General features: G+C 51.7%; 1 long non-coding RNA gene across 1 annotated transcript; it reads right to left on the reverse strand.

Annotated features, from left to right (window-relative positions):
• Positions 1–568: 568 nt before the first annotated feature.
• Positions 569–10439, reverse strand: LOC142907321 (uncharacterized). The gene is made up of 2 exons (XR_012930946.1): positions 8350–10439; positions 569–1290 (listed from the first exon to the last, which is right to left on the reverse strand). It is a non-coding gene; the product is annotated as an uncharacterized LOC142907321 (long non-coding RNA).
• Between the last annotated feature and the right edge of the window lie 8442 nt (positions 10440–18881).

Below are 18881 nucleotides of genomic sequence, written 5' to 3' on the forward strand. Positions count from 1 at the left end.
ATTTCAGTCATTTTTGTTTAAACTGGGGTCTCAAGCTTATGGAATTAATGGTCTCAGCATGCCCACAAAAACATGACTTGGAAAGTTTTACTGCCATGTGATGAATATTTCTCAATAGCAGCTCCTGTTGTGTAGAAAGAGCTAATTACAGGGATCTTAAAATTCGTTCTGTGAAACTCCATGTTCTTCGTTCTCTAATTCATTACTCGTCCTTTGAATTACCTGTCTGCTCTTCGCAGGCCGGGAATCGTCGCGCCAGTCGACCACCTGGGGTGACATTATGGATAAAGTGGACCCTTTCCCTGGCCAAGGTTACAAGCATCGCTCCCCAAAGGTGTGTATGGGGTCTGTGGGGGTCAAATACACAACATTCTCTACAAAACTAGCACACCATCTCTCCACATCACCTTTCTCACCACACCACCACCAATTAAATAGACCATCATAGAGCCTCATCATGTATCTATACCATCACAAGACACCATCTCTCTAGAACATTCCACGACCTCACCTCTCCATATATCAACACCAGCTCCAGACACCATCAACCAATCTCTCCACCATCCCACTCATGCATTGGTCATTTATTACCAATGAGGACAGAATGATATAAATCAGTCACATTAATTACGTCTGCTAGTTCAGTTGATTGGAAGTAGCCATTCCAGTTGCCCACTATGGGCACTGCGTGAAATTTGTCGAGATTATGGGCTACCAGATCTTTATAATGTAACATTCTGTGGAAACTATTGCCAGTGATGATTGTTGCCAACAATTGCTATGAAATATTCCCAGTCGATCACAGACTTAAGTGCATGTATGGGGTGTGTGAGGATATATGAGGATGTAACATGTATTTTGATTATGTAGGGGTTGGGATAATTAAGGGTTAGGGCTACACGTACAATGTGATAAAAGTATTGATGGATAAGGTGTTGTGTTATCAGGTGATTTTATATATTCAATCTTGATTTGAAATTTTCTTGACTGTGTATATTCATGCGAGTGTTAAAAGCGAGTTTGAATGAGTGAACGTGGATGTCTGCATCTGTAAAAAGATGTGTGAGTATGCATTTGTGTTGGGTTTATGTGCACGTTTATGTTTGCGTGCATGTGGGTATTAATTTTTGATTGCATGTGCATGTCTGAATGTTAATGTGGTGATCTTTGCTTGAACAGAGGATAATTGGGGAGTTGAAAGACTTCAGCGGGGTGAAGCGTCTCCAGGAGAAGGACCTTGGGACGGTGAAACGCCTCATGGTAGAGGAGCGCCTCTTTGAGGTGCAGCGCCTGGCAAGGGTGAAGTGCCGCACAGAGGAGACGTGCTTTAGAGACTATCTACTCAAGAAGGGACTCGTTAAAGTGAAGTGTTTCACGGATGAGAAGCGACTTCGTGAAATGAAGCTTTTTGATAAGAACTGTCTGGAGGAGGATGAGGAGAAGCACCTCATGGAGAAGAAGTACCTTGAGGAGGAGCAGTGCCCCGTCAGGACTGCTACCATCACCACCACTGCCAGCAACGCTGCCACCACCACCACCGCCACCACCGCCACCACCGCCAGTGACACCAACGCCACTGCCACCGCCACCGCCACCACTGCCACCCCCGCCACGACCGCCACCACCGCCGCCGGCACCGCCACCGTCACCGCCACCACCGCGGCAACCACCACCTCTGCCACCACCACCACAACTTACTCCACCGACAACGCCACCACCACCGCTGTCACCTCAGCCACCGCCAGCACCACCACCACTGCTGCCACCGACACCACCGACACCCTTGACGCTACCGCCACCACCCCCATCACCTCCACCACCAACGACCCCCCTGCCGCTAACGCCACCACCACCGCCACCGCCGCCACCTCCACCACCACCACCGCCATGGCAACCACCACCAACGCAACCAACACCACCACTACCGCCACCACCACCACCGACACCACCGCCACCACCTCCGAGGACGAGGAGGTTGCGGAGGATGAGGAGGAGAGAACGGAGAAAACAGAGAAGGGGGAGAAGATGGTGGTGGAGGATGAAGATGAAATGGAGGACGAGACAAAGGAGCAGGAGATGGAGGAGGTGCAGGTGGTGGAGGAGGTGATGCAGGGAAAGAAGAGGAAGCGAGGGGGCCTCGCTCACATGGCAAGAGCGATCACCTCATTCCTCCGCCGCGTGCTGCTTTGTGGTGGCATGTCCACCACTCAGTAGGGGTGATGGTGGTGGTCGTGGATTGGTGCCAACCATGACCACTATCACCATACTACCCACCCACCCCGTGATACATGCCACACACTTACCACACGGTTCCCCAAAGAGACGTTGCCACTGGGACCACAGCTGTTCAAGTGGAGAACGATTGCTACCAAGACACCACACACACACGGGACTAGCCCAAAAGCATAGCTGGCCCCACCCTGGGCCCCTTCCATGCTGGTTTTTATCCAGGCAGTCCTCATGGGATGACCTTGCCATGGTTTCCAGGACATGGAAGGGGCAGCTGACCCAGGGTGAGAGAGCTGGAGGGGTCTGGATCGGACAATGGAAGACACCTGCCACATGGCAAGCCCCAGGGCCACCCTGTAAATAATACGGTTAAATACCATTGTTGTTGTTTGAACTAGAAACTCTGTAAAATAAACCCATGATGACAAAATCTCGTTGAATTGCTTGCAAGCGCTGCCTGCGTTGGTTAAATGTGCCTTGGCTCGGGTGTGCGGTTTTCCAGCTGTGTGGAGGTACAAGGACAAATATATAATGAGAGCCGTTTTGAGAGATGGTCCTTCTTTAGAGCACATACAAATGTCGGTGGGAAAAGATATTCAGGTGATTCGCCTCCTTCACAACACTGCCACTCTACTCCACTGCCCCACTGATCCACTGCTCCACTGCCCCACTGTCCCACTGCTCAATTGATCCATTGCCCCTCTGCCCAACTGTCCCTTTGCTCCACTACTCCACTGCCCTACTACCCACTTGGCCCACTGCTCTTCTGCTCCGCTGTCCCAGTGCCCCACTGCCCATCTGCTCAATTGCCCTACTGCTCCACTACTCCAATGCTCCACTGCCCTTCTACTCCACTGCCCCTCTACCTCCCTGCTCCACTGCCCATCTGTTCCCCTTCTGTAACAGCAGTTGAAACAAACGTTTGAGTTTCTTACCCCCCCTGCCTCTGTCCACCAATCAGTAGAAATGGGCATGCCACAATCGAGCAGCAAGGTGCGTGTGGTGTGTTAAAGTGTGGGTACTCCTTCATCTTTTAAAATATCTGCTCAGTGTGGAAGAGTAGAACAAAACATCGTGTAAAGGGGCTCTCTAGAACTCGGTCTTGTAGAAATTATTCCTGCAACCAGAGGTATGATAAAGCAATTGCGAAATTGTGTCAGCACTCCACAATTCAAATTGTTTTGGCAGAGTATTCAAAGAATGCTGCTGCTCACGATACAGGTTGCTACTTATGTATTTAACATGGGGGGTGTTTAGAGGCGGCCCAGTGACCGAGAGGTCAGAGCACTGAAGTGGGACCACGGAGTAACTGGATTTGAATCCAGGCACCTGCCTGTGATCAAAGTGGGTTGTCAAGTCTAGCGAGTTCATGATCTCAGCCTGGTCGTCAATGACTGCGAAACATAAACCATCATATGGCAGTAATGTGGTTCTCTACTTAATTTGCGTGAGGAGGCCCTCGTAAAACCATGTTTTTACAAGGAGGTCTGCATTGTGCACACAGAATCGCCCCTTGGATACGGAGAATCGGAGCGACCGCCCAGGTCCGCGGGCATTGTGGGGGGCCCTGCGCTTCAATGTCACGGGGGTGTCAGATGTAATACTTGCGGTGGAATTTGAAGGCGTCGGAGGCCCACATGCTGGGATTTTCCCCTGGCCTAGCACCCCTATGGACGGTCCTGTGTGTACATTGTTCAAAGTCTCGCACAGGCTTTTGCCAAACTGAATTAGGGCAATAATAATAAAACGCATTACAGGACTGTGAAGGACATGGCATGTGAGCCCTGTAGCTCTCCCAAGTGCTTGTGGGTTGAACCGCGTGTTGTTCAGCAGGAATTCAGTGTTTTTGAAGGGAGGTGAGACAGTGAGACCCAGGTTAGTGTGGGTAGAGTGGTGAGTGTGACAGTAAGACAGACCCAAGTGAGTGAGTGTAGGAAGACAAATGAGTGAGACAGTGAAACAGACTCAGGTGAGTGTGTGTGGGTAGAGATGAGTGTGACATTGAGACAGACCAATGTAAGTGTCTTTGGAATGTGGTGTTAAAGTAAGACAGACCCAGGTGAGTGTGGTAGAGAGGTGAGTGTAACAGTGAGACAGACCCAGGTGGGTGAGTGTGACTAGTGATGTGAGTGTGACAGTGAGACAGACCTAGGTCAGTGCATGTGGATGAGGTGAGTGTGACAGTGAGACAGACCGAGATGAGTGAGTGTACGAATAGAGGTGAGTGTGACAGTGAGACAGACCAAGGTGAGCCCGGTCGTCCTTGACAGCACAAAGAAGTAAGAACATTGTTACGACCAACGTTACAGGAGGGAGGATCCTGCTCTTTATTACGTGGATGAGAGGGCACTTGAAAGGTACTCAGAAGTAGCTCCGTGATTACAGCTTCAGTGGGCCATTCTCTAACACAAGGCTTGCAATCTTCTGCTCGAGACACGAATGATTCGTTGTTTCCACGACAGGATGGCAACATCCAACCCAGGTTAAAATTTGGGTAAAATTAGAAACTGCAGGTTTACTAATAAAAGACGTCGCAGTTTGGTTACCAAAGCAGTGGCTTGTCGGCATGTAGCATGGAGGTAGGGTAGATGTGAAGTTTAACGTCATTGAGTATAAACTCAGAGTGAGCGTACATCCACTGTCGTTATGATCCACGTCTAGCGATACACGCAGAGACACGAGGAGCAGGAGGAACTCTATTTATTATAGCCTTCACAGGGTAGAAGGGGTCACTACACTTTCAGTCAAGAGAGCTAACACACTGCCTGTCTGACACCGCCGAGAAGATGCAGATGGTGACGATGACTCCAACAGTCCGACGGGATTCCACTCCAAGCAACAGCCCCAAACCTTTGCCCGGGATCCCCTTTTATCCTCCTAGCGTGGCTTCGCTAGGAGGATAATGCAAATCAAATTATAACATTTTTGACATGTTTTTTCTGGATGTTTTTGTTGTTATTCTGCCTCTCACTGTTCAAATAAACCTACCATTAAAATTATAGACGGATCATTTCTTTGTCAGTGGGCAAATGTACAAAATCAGCAGGGGATCAAATAATTTTTTCCCTCACTGTACTTGATATGTACAGGACCGGACAACATCACCTTAACAAATTAATATGCCACAGATTGCACATTAGATCAGAGCACAATTATTTGTTTTGTCATAGTTCTGAATGTTTCAACTAGGACCAAAAAAGTTAAACAAAGTTAATGTAATAAACAGTGCTTGTTAATATTTGTCTGTTGTTTAAAAGAAATAAGTTTCTGTTCCCAAAACTTATTTTCAATAAATTGTGCCATAGTTGTACACTTGAATAGTGTGCTGATCTTTAAAGGTGTATTGAATATTTTTTATATACTGCGACTCATAATCCTGCTGTTATGGAGTGACTCATACAGCCAGCTATGGCTGCAAAGTTTGGTCGTACATGTTATGTATATATCGTTTATTGTTAAATTTGAATCACAGTTCCTATGATCACTGTTACATTGTTTTTATTGCTTTATTTTGGTGATTTTGAAAACGTTTTGGTTTAGCCATGTTTGTTTTTTGTAGTACAGAGTTAGCCTGATAACTTTAATCTAAATTGTCTTGATTGTTATTATTCGACTTGCATCCCACCGAGATTTTTGCACACAGTGTTGATATACGGTGCTTTTCTGGAAGACTTTGCTGTCTTTTCCTGGATTTTTCTGTTGCGTGTAGTCGCTTTAAGATGTTCCTTGATCATGTTTTTGTTTGCTGCGGTTGCACCCGAGTCAAGAGCAACATAGCTCACAGGGTTATACCAAATAAATGAATCTGAAAAACTTAAATGAATTTCTGCTTGCATGTCTGAATATTCATGTGATTATCTTTGCTTGAACAGAGGATAATTGGGGAGTTGAAGGATCTCAGCGGGGTGAAGCATCTCCAGGAGGAGAAGGACCATGCGACAGAGAACCGCCACATGGTAGAGGAGCACCTCTATGAGGTGCAGCGCCTTGCCAGGGTGAAGCGCCGCACAGAGGAGAACTGCTTCAGAGACTTTCCTCAAGAAGCGCCTCGTTAAAGTGAAGTGCTTCACGGAAGAGAAGCGTCTGGAGGAGGAGAAGTGTCTCGCCAACGTGAAGAGCGTCGAGGAGGAGAAGCGCTTCATGGAGGAGGAGCGGTGCCTCGCCAGGACTACTACCATCACCACCACCAACGCTGCCACCTCCGCCCCACCACCGCTGGCGCCACCGCCATTACCGCTGCCGCCACCTCCGCTGCCACCATCACCACCATTGCCACCGCCACCACGGCCCTCACCTCCAGCAACTCCGCTGCCACCACCGATGCCACCGACGCCACCTCGGATGTTGAGGAGCATGAAGAGAGAATGGAGAAAACAGAGGAGGGGGAGAAGATGGTGGTGGAGGATTAAGAGGAGGTGGAGGAGGATGAGACAAAGGAGGAGATGGAGGTGGTGATGCAGGGAATGAAGAGGAAGCGAGAGGGCCTCGCTCGTGAGGCGAGAGCGGTCACCTCACTCCTCTGCCGCATGCTGCTTTGTGGTGGCATGTCCACCACTCAGTAGGGGTGATGGAGGTCGTGGATCGGTGCCTACCATGACCACTATCACGATACTACCCACCCACCCCGTGATACATGCCACACCCACACACACACCACATGGGTCCCCGGAGAGACCGCGCCACTGGGACCACAGCTGTGGAATGAAGCTGAGCAGCAGATGCCTAGACTACAGTGGAGAACGATTGCTACGAAGACACCGCACACCACACACAAACGGGACTAGCCCAAAAGCATAGCCGGTCCCACCCTGGGCCCCTTTCATGCTGGTTTTCATCCAGGCAGTCCTCATGGGATGACCTTGCCATGGTTTCCAGGACATGGAAGGGGCAGCTGACCCAGGGTGAGAGAGCTGGAGGGGTCTGGTACGGACAATGGACGACACCTGCCACGTGGCAAGCCCCAGGGCCACCCCGTAAAGAAAAAGGTTCAATACCATTGCTGTTAAATTTCGATTTAAAGCTATCGTGGCTGCAAGGATTCATCTTCTTTGGTTTTTTCGGTAAAGTCACGTAGAATGAGAATAAAATAATACATTGATCAAATAAAATACACAATAAAATTCTCACGACGTTTCGGCCACAACACAAGTGGCCTTCATCAGGTGAAGGGACGAGACTGTCTGGAGGAAAGCGCTGGAGCGAACACAGCCAAGCTCAGACCGCGACCTTTAAGCTGTGTGAGAAGAAACAGAGCGCCTTGACAAACGAATTAGCATAGAATTTAGCATTGAAATAGCTGAGTGATTAGCTTATGACTGGTCACAGAAATGGCTATGTTAAAGTCAAAGCCTACACATCCACAGAGGCACCTAGTACAAATCAAACAGGAGAATTTAGCATTGAAATAGCTGAGTGATTAGCTTGTGACTGGTCACAGAAATGGCTATGTTAAGTCAAAGCTTGCAAGCAGAAATATCCCTGTGAAACTCGCACAGATAGACACACACACACACGCAGATGCGCACACAAACAGGCACACAGGCGCACACAGACACTACTGCTACTAACTACTACTCAGTACTACCACTGCTGCTCCTACCACTAAGCGTTAAACATTCCCATCGTGATTGTGACTCCGACTGGCCGTGGCGGCGCTGCTGCTGCTGCTTCTTAGATACCCCAGGAGCAGCTCCAATGCCGCTTCGAGGTGCGAGAGAAGATTGGCGAGGGAGGGCAGGGAGTGGTGCTGCGGTGCGTGGACCACAAGACGGGATTCCTGGTGGCTGTCAAGATGCTGGCACTGCCCATCAAGTAGGTTGGGGCAGGGGTGATGGGGTTGGTGGTGGTGGTGTGGGTGGGTGCTGGTGGTCTTAACACAGCAGCCATGGTCATAATTATAAATGAATACAATAATAGATAATAAATGGAAGTAAATACAACATGGTTACAAAATAATGAGTATAATAGTAAACAACAATGATAATAACCTCTGCAAAACTATCTCTAACTATAAACTGAAACTATCTCACTAAAAAAGTAACCGTCATAAAACTACTATGAACTAGAGACCCACAGAGACCCACAGAGACCCACAGACTTGCTGTGTGCACGCAGCCCTACCAAGATGGAGATGCAGAGGATGGAGCTGAAGGTGATCACGGAGCTGCAGGGGGAGGGCAGTGCTGAGCTGCACGGCGTCATCCGCGTCCTGCACTCGTTCCACTTCCGCGGACACAACTGTCTCGTGCTGGAGCTGTTGAAGTACGCATCATCACCATTGTTATTATTGTCATCATTATCATCATTATCACCATCGTCATCATTATCGTCATTATCACTATCGTCATTAAAATTGATTAACACAGAAGTGTTGTGTTCTTTTCTGACATTTATGCATAAGAACTGTATTCTGTGCTGAGATCTGAACTTGGAGACCTGGCTGAACACACTAACACATACTCAGTAAATGTTAAAGCGAGAATAATTGTATTATACTGATCGATAGTACAAAGTTAAACAACACAGCCGAGTTTAATCTGCCATGCTCAAGTACCTGCATAACTGCATATGATTAATTGCATTATCCCGATTGATAACCGACCCTCGTCAACGAGGCGGGGCCTAATTATCATAACGGCTCGCAGTAGCATAATCACACATACACTAGCATAAATTAATACGATTATCTCTCGCATTCGCATAGTTTATGCGCATAAATTACACCAAATTAACATATTTTTGGATAATTATGCAAATTTCAAATTTCATTTAATTTTTATTATTTTCATCAAATTTTCATAACCTACATATACAACAGACCGCAACCTCACCCCAACCGTGACGCGTGTCGGAGAGCCCTCATGTCGTTGTTGTTGACTCCGTAGTACAGGTTTTGTTTGGGTTAGATCGCGTGAATATAAAAATGTTGTGTGGTTAAACCCGCCACCACCCGACACGGCCATCACCACAGAGAGACCCATAGACATCGTCACCACACAGAGACCCACAGACTCACCACACTGTCAACCACAGACTCAGCCCCTTTACCGTATTCACCTGATTAAGAGACTCAGTTTTTTATGTTCTTGTTACAACAAAGTATGGTTTGTGTCCTATAATCCGGTAGTAGGATAGATCGGATTGATTTAACTCACCCGTTTTGGGGTGCGTCTTACTTTACCCACTAAGCTATTCATTGTTGTTATGTTTGTGTTATATTTTAAATACAAAATGTTTACATTTGTGGGACCTCTTTGGCCCAGAATTACAATTACAGAATAAGGGATATGGCGTTACCACCTCGTGGAAATAGAAAAACTTCATCAGCAAAAAAGGAAAAGGAGGAGGGAGACACAGGGAGGAGGGAGACGGGGGAAGGAGGGAAACACGGGGAGCAGGAAGGAGACCGGGGGAGGAGGGAGACACAGGGAGGTGGAGGGAGACAGGGGGAGAACGAGGAGGGAGATGAGGGGGAGGAAGAGAAGGAGGTGCTGCAGCTGCTGACCGTCTTGACAGCGAATCTGATCGCCGGCTTCATGGCTCACCTAGCGACACAGACGGAGTGGCTGCAGGTGCAGGAGCAGCTGCAGGAGGTGCAGAAGGTTCAGCAGCTGCAGGAGGTTCAGCCAGCACAGCTGGTGCAGGAGGTGGTCAACTGCCTGGGAGACCTGTTCCTCGTGCGGTTCAGAGACTCCGTTCTGGACTTGGTGAGCCACACGGAGGAGCGGGTGGTGCACCGAGGGCCCCGCCGGCTGCTCGTGGACGTGGCCTGGGAGGTCCTCCGCGACGGCTCCGCGAGCTGGGGCCGCATGATGGTCCTGGTGGTGCTCTGCTCGCTCCTCCCTCGCGAAGAGGCTGGTGGACTGCTTACGTCTGAGCGACGCGGAGAAGACGGTGGCCGTGACGGACGCGGTGGCCGCCCTGCTGGTAAACGCGTGCGGGGCCTGGCTTGTCGAGCAGGGAGGCTGGGAGGGCTTCCGGCGAGAATTCGGGCTGGGGACGCCCACCTTGGAGAGCGGCCGCGGATGCCGAGCTCCGACGATTGGCGACGGTGGAGACAAAAAGAGAGGAGAGAGCGAGAACATCGCAGTTGGGAAAGGAAGAAACAATCCGCACGGAGGAGACGGCGCGACCGCACCCTCACCCCACCCGAGACGCGCGTCGGAGAGCCCTCATGTCGTTGTTGTTGACTCAGCCCCTTTACCGTATTCACCTGATTAAGAGACTCAGTTTTTTATATCTTCTTGATACAACAAAGTTTGGTTTGCATCCTATAATCCGGTAATAGGAGAGATCGGATTTATTTAACTCACCCGTTTTGGGGTGCGTCTTACTTTACCCACTAAGCCATTCATCATTGTTGTTATGTTTGTGTTATATTTTAAATACAACACGTTTACGTTTATGGGACCTCTTTGGCCCAGAATTAAAAAGACAGAATAAGGACACCCTGCAAGCCTCGCAGAGTGCCCTGCTACTGTGGAAGAGGCGTGTGGTAGCATTCCACCTGCCACGGCCCCTGGGGAAGGCCACATGGAGCCAACCATGGGCACCCGACTCTTGGCCCCCACATGCAGGGCATGGAAGCAAGAAGGGTGACTCAAATTATGACCTCCGTGTGGGTAGCGAAACCAGCCAGGTCTCAAAGAGGTCATCTTCGCGGGAACCGTCTTCTGCCAGGAAGACCTGTGGAGATTCTTCAAAGAGACCCACAGGAAGCCAAACAAGGTGATGGAGGCCTTGTCAGGATGGCGAGCCAGACGCCATAGAAGTCTCCCTCAGACGCATCCTAGGGGAGCTCGAGCAGGAAGGAAAACAATCGAGAGACCTGGAGAGGTCCAGGGTAAGGAGCCTTCTCAGCAAGGTGACTGATTGGAACAGGCGGGCCACTTGCTCACAATGACACTGCGCATCGCCTCCCTGAACATGAATGGGTGCAGAGGGGCGCTGAGAAGATACTACGCAGAGTCACTTGCAAAGCAGTATAATGTCTCTGTGCTGTTCGTGCAGGAGACCCATCTCGCCATGGACGATGAGGTTGCCTGGAGGACGGAGTGGAAAATGGGAGCCTTTTTTCAGCCACTTCAGCAACACCTCCTCAGGAGTAGCAACCGTGCTGTCACCAAACTTCACTCCCGACACCATCAGCCAGGTGGAGGTGATCAAGGGAAGGGTCCTGGACGTCCCGGCGCAGGTCGGCGACACCGCCATCCACCTCGTCAACGTGTACGCTCCCACCACTGACAGTGAGAGACCCGGGTTCCTGCAACTTCTGCGGAACCACCTCGGTGGCATTCCAGAGGACGAGTTTGTGGTCATGGGAGGTGACTACAACTGCACGCTGGATGCTCTGCACCGTACAGGGAAGGGGCACTGCAACGCCAATCTCCGGGGAGAGCTCCAAGCCCTTCTGGACGCCTCCGATCTGGTGGACGTGTGGCAGCTTCACCACCCGAGGCGGCGAAGCTTCACCTACACGAGGACAAGGGGCAATGAACCAGCCACCCAGTCCAGGATCGACCGCTTCTATATCTCCAGAAGTCTTGTCTCGAGCATTCTGCCTGCTGACATCAGGGCTGCACCACTAACAGACCACAGCCTGATCCTGCTGGACCTTAGGCTGCGTGGAACACCAAGTGGTGAGGCCTACTGGCACTTCAACAACGCCCTGCTGGAGGACAGTACGTTCACCGACCTCTTTAGGAAATTCTGGGCAGGCATAGACGTTTTATCAGGAGAGAAGAGGTCACTATAAAATTCCCAGGTTATTGATATTATGTCCTCACTCTTTGTTTTATGAGTGGAGGAGGAGGAAGAAGAAGGTGAGGGGGAGGAAGAAAAAGGAGGCGCTGCAGCTGTTGACTGTCTTGACAGCGAATCTGATCGCGGGCTTCATGGCTCACCTAGCGACACAGACAGAGTAGCTGCAGGTGCAGGAGCAGCTGCAGGTCCAGCAGCTGCAGAAGGTTCAGCCAGCACAGCTGGTGCAGGAGGTGGTCAACTGCCTGGGGGACCTGTTCCTCGCGCGGTTCAGAGACTCAATTCTGGTGAGCCACGCGGAGGAGCGGGTGGAGCACCGAGGGCCCCGCCGGCTGCTCGTGGACGTGGCCTGGGAGGTCCTCTGTGACGTATTCGCGAGCTGGGGCCACGTGGTGGTCCTGGTGGTGCTCTGCTCCCTCCTCCCTCGCGAAGAGGCTGGTGGACTGCGTACGTCTGAGCGACGTGGAGAAGACGGCGGCAGTGACGGACGTGGTGGCTGCCCTGCTGGTGAACGTTTGCGGGGCCTGGCTCGTCGAGCAGGGAGGCTGGGAGGGCTTCCTGCGAGAATTCGGGCTGGGGACGCCCACCTAGGAGAGGGGCCGCGGATGCTGAGCTCCGACGGTTGGCGACGGTGGAGACAAAAAGAGAGGAGAGAGCGAGAACATCGCAGTTGGGAAAGGAAGAAACAATCCGTACGGAGGAGACGGCGCGACCTCACCCTCACCCCAACCGAGACGCGCGTCGGAGAGCCCTCATGTCGTTGTTGTTGACTCCGTAGTACAGGTTTTGTTTGGGTTAGATCGCGTGAATATATTAATTTTGTGTCGTTAAACCCGCCACCACCCGACACGGCCATCACCACACAGAGACCCACAGACTCACCACACTGGCACCCACAGACTCAGCCCCTTTACCGTATTCACCTGATTAAGAGACTCAGTTTTTTCTATGTTCTTGTTACAACAAAGTTTGGTTTGCGTCCTATAATCCGGTAATAGAAAAGATCAGATTTATTTAACTCACCCGTTTTGGGGTGCATCTTACTTTACCCACTAAGCCATTCATGGTTGTTGTTTGTGTTATATTTTAAATACAACACGTTTACGTTTATGGGACCTCTTTGGCCCAGAATTAAAAAGACAGAATAAGGACACCCTGCAAGCCTCGCAAAGTGCCCTGCTAATGTGGAAGAGGCGTGCGGTAGCATTCCACCTGCCACGGCCCCTGGGGGAGGCCACATGGAGCCAACCATGGGCCCCCGACTCTTGGCCCCCACATGCAGGGCATGGAAGCAAGAAGGGGGACTCGGATGATGACCTCCGTGTGGGTAGCGAAACCAGCCAGGTCTCAAAGAGGTCATCTTCGCGGGCACCCATCTTCTGCCAGGAAGACCTGTGGAGATTCTTCGAAGAGACCCACAGGAAACCAAACAAGGTGATGGAGGCCTTCACAAGATGGCGAGCCAGACGCCATAGAGGTCTCCCTCTGACGCATCCTCACAGCGCTCCAGCAGGAAGGAAAACAATCGAGAGACCTGGAGAGGTCCAGGGTAAGGAGCCTCCTCAGCAAGGTGACTCATTGGAACAGGCGGGCGACTCACTCACAATGACGCTGCGCAACGCCTCCCTGAACATGAATGAGTGCAGAGAGGGCGCTGAGAATATACTACGTAGCGTTCTTTGCAAAGCAGCATAAGGTCTCCGTGCTGTTCGTGCAGGAGACCCATCTCGCCATGGACAATGACGTTGCCTGGAGGACGGAGTGGAGAGCGAAGCCCTTCATCAGCCACTTCAGCAACACCTCCTCAGGAGTAGCAACCGTGCTGTCACCAAACTTTTCCCCCGACACCGTCAGCCAGGTGGAGGTGATCAAGGGGAGCGTCCTGGACCTCACGGTGCAGGTCGGCGACACCGCCATCCACCTCGTCAACGTGTACGCTCACACCACTGACAGTGAGAGACCCGGGTTCCTGCAACTTCTGCGGAACCACCTCGGTGGCATTCCAGGGGACGAGTTTGTGGTCACGGGAGGTGACTACAACTGCACGCTGGATGCTCTCGACCACACAGGGAAGGGGCACTGCAACGCCAATCTCCGGGGAGAGCTCCAAGCCCTTCTGGACGCCTCCGATCTGGTGGACGTGTGGCGGCTTCACCACCCTAGGCGGCGAAGCTTCACCTTCACGCGGACACGGGGCAATGAACCAGCTACCCAGTCCAGGATCGACCGCTTCTACATCTCCAGAAGTCTTGTCTCGAGCATTCTGACTGCTGACATCAGGGGCTGCACCACTAACAGACCACAGCCTGATCCTGCTGGACCTCAGGCTGCGTGGAACACCAAGTGGTGAGGCCTACTGGCACTTAAACAACGTCCTGCTGGAGGACGGTACTCTCACCGAGCTCTTTAGGAAATTCTGGGCAGGCATAGACGTTTTATCAGGAAAGAAGAGGTCACTATAAAATCCCCGGGTTATTGATATTATGTCCTCACTCTTTGTTTTGAGAGTGGAGGAGGAGGGGGAGGAGGAGGACGAGGGGGAGGAGGAGGACGAGGGGGAGGAGGAAGGTGAGGAAAAGAAGGAGGCGCTGCAGCTGTTGAGCGTCTTGACAGGGAATCTGATCGCCGGCTACATGGCTCACCTGGCGACACAGACGGAGTAGCTGTAGGTGCAGGAGTAGCTGCAGGTGCAGGAGCAGCTGCAGCTCCTGCAGCTGCAGAAGGTTCAGCCAGGATAGCTGGCGCAGGAGGTGCTCAACTGCCTGGGAGACCTGTTCCTCGCGCAGTTCAGAAACTCCGTTCTGGTGAGTCACGCGGAGGAGCGGGTGGAGCACCGAAGGCCCCGCCGGCTGCTCGTGGACGTGGCCTGGGAAGTCCTCCACGACGGCTCCGCGAGCCGGGGCCGCGTGGTGGTCCTGGTGGTGCTCTGCTCGCTCCTCCCTCGCAAAGAGGCTGGTGGACTGCGTACGTCTGAGCGACGCAGAGAAGACGGCGGCCGTGATGGACGCGGTGGCCGCCCTGCTGGTGAACGCGTGCGGGGCCTGGCTCGTCGAGCAGGGAGGCTAGGAGGGCTTCCTGCGAGCATTCGGGCTGGGGACGCCCACTTAGGAGAGGGGCCGCGGATGTGGTGTTAAAGTGTAGGTACTACTTCCTCTTCTGAAACATCTGCCCAGTGTGGAAGAGTAGACCAAAACATCGAGTAAAGGGGTTCTCTAGAACTCCGTCTTGTAGAAATTCTTCCTGTCACCAGAGGTATGAGAAAGCAATTGCGGAATTGTGCCACCACTCCACAATAAACATTTTTTGGCAGAGTATTCAAAGAATGCTGCTGCCCACGATACAGGTTGCTGCTTATGTATTTGACATGGGGGGTGTTTGGAAGCGGCTCAGTGACCCAGAGGTCATAGCACTGACCAGGCACCACGGAGTACTTGGGTTTGAATCCACACCGCCTGTGATCAAAGCAGGTTCTCATGTCTAGCGAGCTAATGATCTCAGCCCAGTCGTCATTGACAGCACAAAATAAACCATTACATGGCTGCAATGTGGTTCTGCACTTAATTTGGATGAATTTAATCGAAAAGAACGTTGTTATGACCAACGTTACTCCTACTTAAAGGACAGGTGGGAGGGTGCTGCTCTTTACTGTGGACCAGAGGGCACTTGAAGGGTAATTAGAAGTAGCTCTGTGATATCAGCTTCGGTGAGCCATTCTCTAACACAAGGCCTGCAATGGTCTGCTAGAGACACGAATTAATAATTGGTTCCAGGGCAGGATGGCGACAGCCCAACCCAGGTTAAAATTTGGGAAAAATAAGAAAATGCAGGTTGATGAATAAAATGCGTTGCAGTTTTTTTACCACTGCAGTGGCTTTTCGGCATGGAGCACGGAGGTAGGGTAGATGTAAAGGTTCACGTCATTGTGTACCCCATGCGGTTTAACGACACAGTAAAGACTCGGAGTGAATGTACATCCACTGTCGTTACTATCCACGTACAAATACAGAACACATACAGTGCATGGAATTGTCCATGTCTCTGACAAGCTCGCAGGAACATTCTCCTGAAGCCGGTGCCTCGGATGCTTCCACTGCTGCAGTCGGTCGGTGCCGAGGGCGACACATTCACTGTGGAGCAGGTGTTCCACTACATGGAACAGTACATCAAGCGGAGGCGACTTTACGATGAAGAGAGGCAGTACCTGGTGAGGTGTGGAAGGGACCCCCTGGAGGAGGTGTTTGGTGTGGAGGGATTCTCACTCAGAGATCTCAGACACTCGGTGGCAGCGCTGCTCATTAAGTTATTCTCCGTAGTGACGGCCGACAACAGGCGAGCCGGTGCCAGCGTCAACACCACCTCCACCACTGCCTCTCCTTCTTACACTCCAGCCGGTAGAGGTGGTGGTGGCATGGGTAGTGGTGGTGATGGTATAGGTGGTGGTGGTGGTGTAGGTAGTGGTGGCATGGGTGGTGGTGCTGGTAGTGTGGTTGGTGGTGGTGGCGTGGGTGGTTTTGGTGTGGGTGGTGGTATAGGTGGTGGTGGCATGGGTGGTGGTGCTGGTAGTGTGGTTGGTGGTGTTGGTGTGGCTGATGGTGGTGGTGTTGTGGGTGGGTGCGTAGTGTGCCGGTGTGAGCCGCGTAGCTGCACGTTGGTTCACGGCGACAGCGGCCACCTTGCCACGTGCCGCCGCTGCGTCTTCGAGTTGCAGCGGTGCGGCATGGCTTGTCCACTGTGCCGCAGGGAGATTCACTCTGTGGTGCACACATTCCTGGCCTGACAGAACACACACACACAGACACACACAGACACACACACAACAACAACCGCCATTCGCCACTAAGTGGTGGTGAGACATCACCACGACGCTTGTGCCAGGTAATGTGCACCTTGAGGCCAAGTGAAGTGTCGAACGCTCACTGGCAGGTCACGGGGCAGACCCAGCAGGTGCCACGGGTCGACTGACTGAGACGAGAGGCTGATGCACCACCTGTGCCCCCTACTGTGCCAACTTGCTGTGCTTGTTGGTGTGTGCAAAAAACACTTTGGTTCTTTCGGTAAAAAAACAGTTAATAGTTTAGGTCACATGTGCAGTGATCCTGGCTCTCTTCGAGTCTCACCTGACCGAGCGCCAGGAGGAGGAGCTGACCGACGTCTGTGAAGTTTGGTTTGTCTCTATGGACGAGGGCAAATCCCGTGGTGGCATCTACAACGATGGCTACGACGACCAAGAAAACAAATACATCCCTGTGAGGCTAACAAAGAAAGAGTCACCCATAGATACACCCATTGAGACACCCATAGATACACCAATAACGACCCACAACTACATCCCTGTGAGGCTCACAGTGACACCCACAGAGACCCAGAGAGACACCCATACAGACACCCATAGAGATCTACAGATACCATAGAGACTCACAGAGGCACCAATCGAAACCAACAGCTACATCCCAGTAAGACGCACAGACACAGAGACACCCACAGAGACCCACAACTATATCCCTGTGAGACTTGCACAGACAGACACACACACACAGGCACACAGACACACACACAGACACTACTGCTACTACTAACTAATACTCACTACTACAACTGCTGCTCCTACCACTAAGCGTTAAACATTACCATCGTGATTGTGACTCCGACTGGCCGTGGCGGCGCTGCTGCTGCTGCTTCTTAGATACCCCAGGAGCAGCTCCAATGCCGCTTCGAGGTGCGAGAGAAGATTGGCGAGGGAGGGCAGGGAGTGGTGCTGCGGTGCGTGGACCACAAGACGGGATTCCTGGTGGCTGTCAAGATGCTGGCACTGCCCATCAAGTAGGTTGGGGCAGGGGTGATGGGGTTGGTGGTGGTGGTGTGGGTGGGTGGTGGTGTGGTGGTGTGGGTGGAAATGGTGTGGGTGATGATGGTCTTAACGCAGCGGCCGCAGTCATAATAATAATAATAATAGATAATTAATGGAAGTAAATACATGGTTACAAAATAATAATGAGTATAAGAGTAAACAATAATAATAACCTCCATAAAAATATCGCTAACTATAAACTGAAACTAACTCACTAAAATAATAACCGCCGTAAAACTACTATGAACTACAGACACCCATAGAGATCCATAGACACCCATCGACACCCACAGAGGCCCAGACTTGCTGTGTGCACGCAGCCCTACCAATATGGAGATGCAGAGTATGGAGCTGAAGGTGATCACGGAGCTGCAGGGGGAGGGCAGTGCTGAGCTGCACGGCGTCATCCGCGTCCTGCACTCGTTCCACTTCCGCGGACACAACTGTCACGTGCTGGAGCTGTTGAAGTACGCATCATCATCATTGTCATCATCGTCATCATCATTGTCATCATCATCTTCATTACCGTCATCATCGTTATCATCGTCGTTGCTGCTGCTGTCGCCGCAGGGATTGCCTCTACAATTTGAGCAAGCGAGCGGTGATCTGGCGCATCGACGATGCCGCGTTGAGGTCGTATACCTGGGGCATCGTCCACTTCCTGGCCCACGCCAAGTCCCGCGGCATCGTCCACGCGGACATCCAAGCCGGTGAGAGCGGAGGGCATTCTGGGGGCGCCCACGCTCCCCAAAACGCACTCGATCCTGTTGTAGTGGTGATGTGTAGTAAACATCGCCCAATGGGGGAGACAAAGGCGTCCGGGCGTAGTACTGGCCATCCACTCCCTCTGTGTGTGCCACAGTGTCAGCCTTCATAGGCAGTGCTGCTACTCGCTACTACTAATAGCACTTGGCCCTACAGCCTGCTAGCGGCTACACGAGGGGACCTTTGCCTTTGTCGTTGTTCGTGGTCGTCCTGTGGTTCGATCCACTGCTGGCTGACCGCTCTCAGGGCAACCTCTGAGCGTGACCTCCCCTTGCCTCCC

Source organism: Petromyzon marinus, chromosome 77, assembly GCF_048934315.1.
Source record: "Petromyzon marinus isolate PM22_M1 ecotype Great Lakes invasive population chromosome 77, UKy_Petmar_22M1.pri1.0, whole genome shotgun sequence".
NCBI classification, from domain to species: Eukaryota; Metazoa; Chordata; class Hyperoartia; order Petromyzontiformes; family Petromyzontidae; genus Petromyzon; species Petromyzon marinus.